General features: G+C 42.4%; 1 protein-coding gene across 5 annotated transcripts in view; it reads left to right on the forward strand.

Annotated features, from left to right (window-relative positions):
* Nucleotides 1-3,353, forward strand: part of SLC25A13 (solute carrier family 25 member 13) — a 143,358-nt gene that overhangs the window by 135,348 nt on the left and 4,657 nt on the right. The window lies entirely within an intron of this gene.

Genomic DNA, 3,353 nt, shown 5'->3' on the forward strand with positions numbered 1-3,353 from the left:
CCGCATGTACGTGCAGGTTTGGGAGTCCGTTGATGAATTTTGAATAGGGCTCTAGGAACAGTCGATCTGGAGATATTCAGCCCAAAAGTTGGTCCCCGGCATTGATTAACTCAGACCAGGGCTTCTAGCCCTTGAACAGTGATAGAGATTTCCCGGTTGCTACATTGTCTCCTATTGATTTCTTCCGTTGGTTGATCTGCGGTTTTCCTAGGTGTTAATTGCTGCCTGCTACTGTGTTACGCATTCAATCATTGATTCACTCGCTCTTTCAGGGGCCCGCCTGATACAGGGAAGTGGCAGTTTGACTCCTGCCCTTGTTAACATTGTTACAATGTATAACTTCTGAAACTAAACACATTTAGTTGAAAGGTGAGGAGTATAAAATATAAGCTACAAAACTAATGCCATGGCACACAAATAGATAAAAATAACAAAATACAAGGGGAGATACAAAATGCGCACACACAAATTTTAAAACACAATTCCTTATCTTAAAGTGAAAGAAAGAGGAAGGAAGAAAAGGTAGAAGAGGAAAAACATATCCAAGGAAGAGAGAGCAACTGCAAGCAAGAGGAAAAGGGGGCTTTCTGCTACAGTAGAAGCCAGTCATTGACCACAGTATCCCACACAGCATCTTGGGGGAGGGGGGTGTGTGCATGCATGCATGTTTTATATTCTCTTTCATGTAGAAAAAAAAGATGAAAATATTTCTGATTATTTTGATCCCTAGTTACCTTAAGTCAGTATATACTTAAGGCAGCATAAGCAAGATCATGAATAAAAAATCTGTCCAATAGCTGAGCCCCAATTATTACAACCTATAATAGAAATGTAATAGTCATGAAAAAGACTTCCCTCTGCTTTGCATAGAATGAAAAGACAGATTATATAGGCCTGTTTCCATCCTGCTGTGTTGCATTTAAGAGGGAGTTTGTATGGAATCACAGATCAGAAATCCCTGCTTTTTCTCTCTCACCTGCTGCCTGGGAATCTGCTCAGAAAAAGCAGATGCTGGGATATGCACAAAGGATAAGAAAAATAAAAAGACAGTAGACAATCCTCGTGGCTTATTTTGTCCTCCTGAAAGGCAGGGACTGAAAATGTAGGCACTCGTGTTGTAGTACTGACAGTTCTGTCTTCTGCTTGTGACTACTGATCATTTAGTCTGACCAGTGTCAGCACTAAAGAGAATGGATGTAAGGATGTCCTTTCTTAGCTCAGACATACCTCTGTGCCTGCTGCTCAGCTCATGTCCTAATTAGGGGGCCCAGACTCTTAGAATAATTCCTGGATTTTCATTGCAGACCTGTTGATATGTTGGTCTTGCTGAGGGTGGGGATTGTCGAGTTCTATTCTTCCTCCTTCCACCATCCTACGGCAAGCTAAAATGACCTGGCAGGCCATATGCTAGCAGGTCATCTAGCCTGTAGGGCTTCTTGCAGGCCAGACAACCTACCTCCAGATCTTGCCTGTGGAGCTGGTTGATGCAGCTGGCATCCGCTTTTCCTGTTGCTGACTGCAAGAAATGTTAGTCTCCCAAAGTGACTGAAAAACAGAAATTCCATAGTAGGTAAGGCAGGGTGAGGAGAAGCAGCATTAACCCACTGGGTAGTGGTATGTATCAAAATAGCAGCTCTGGCAGTCACAGCTACAAGTTCCACAGGCTGGATCCAGGCTGAGAGAAGCCTCATGGGCCTGATGACAGCTCCACAGGCTGGATCTGTGCTGTGGACCCAATGGAAGGCATGCCTTCCCTTCGAGAACACATGCAGTGGTAGAGCATGTGCTGAGGTTGTTGAAAGGGCCATAGATAAAGCTATAACAAGCAGGAGGACTCTCGGCAGACCTCTTGTAACAGCTTTTTTTTTCTCTTCATGTTAGTGGCTTATAGTCAAATAGACTTTCATAAGCAGCATAGAAGAGTTCCTGCCTTCCTGGGTTGTAAGTACTGCAGGTTGCAAAGCCCGAGTGAGTGTGGGTTAGAAGGAAGAGGAATAGAAATTAATTCAGCGGATGCAGGTGACAAGTTTAGAATGTGGTAACAAGCTTTGTATTTTAGGCTTTCCTCTCCCTGGGGACTTTTAGCTGTAGAGAGCTATGCAGGGGACTTACTTGCCTCCTGAAGATGCATGGTTGTATAAACCAGCATTTCTGTACACCCAAGACTTCAGGCAGCCTGGAAGCTTCTGGACATTTGCAGCTAGATATGGCTCAAACATACCAAGCAGGGAGTTTGTCTTGTTGAAGGGTATACATACCTTCAGCTCTTTGTACTTGTTCTTTTTGCAGTGCCTTGTAGTCCATGGGAATTGAGCTGGCACCGGTAAAATCATCTTTGATCAAATAGCTGATGTTTTAAAAAAAATTGCCAAAAAAGATGGATTTAAACTCATGCTAATTCCAACCCATTTTAATGGAACAAAACAATTTTTGAACTTCAGATCTGATTTACAGACCTGAAATATAAGGTGGTATTTTTTAAGCCAAGTCATTTCTTGGATTTTAGTATTTTTCTCTTTCTAGCCATTGTCATGTGATTGCAGACTGAGATAACTGTCTCTTTGAAGTTCAGCCACAGAAGCGGTCTTTATAGTTGCTGATATGGTTTAGGAAACCAACTATAATGTGTATTTTATCCAGTACTTTCACTAAATTCCATTCCAGTTCAACATGTATTAGCAAATTAATGTACAGTATTAGCAACATAACAATCATCATATGGAGCAGTCTAGAGCGGGACTAGGAGGCACCACAATTCACAAAAGCAATATTCCTTTTATTAGAGAGACGCTAGTAACCAGAAAGTGCTCAACAAGGACTGCAAGAACTGGGGGATGAGGCATGAACTGAGAGAATTTCCTACCTGTTGGTTCTGTTATTAATATGTCGCATATGGAAACCTCCAAAATATTGAGCCAAACATGCTTAAGTGCAGTCTAGCTCCACTTTACCTTAGCTGAGGACGTGGCTCATTGTATTTAGAGCCAGTTCGACTTACAGTGCATAATGTTAAGTTTTCAGAATTGTGCACCCAAAAATGTGCCTGAATTTAACTTGGCTGTGGAAGGCTTGTGCGCACACTTTGTGGTCCTTGCACAGTTAAACTGGAGGTGCCTGAATGTACATATGCATCTTTTGTGCATGTTTCTCACATGTGGCCTGTGTTATCTGTATTTCTCTCCTCTTTGTTTCTTGTTAGGTCCACATGCAGAAATCCTAGGTTTGATCTGCTCCTGGCTGCTTGTTCCTTAACCCAACGTCTGTCTGTTCATGACACAGTGTTTGCAGCTGAGATGTTTGTGATGTCAGCTAAAGGATCTCTAGTTAATTTGCTGCATCTTTCTTCCCCCCCC

This window comes from Alligator sinensis, unplaced genomic scaffold (genome assembly GCF_000455745.1).
Source record: "Alligator sinensis unplaced genomic scaffold, ASM45574v1 scaffold196_3, whole genome shotgun sequence".
NCBI lineage: Eukaryota > Metazoa > Chordata > Crocodylia > Alligatoridae > Alligator > Alligator sinensis.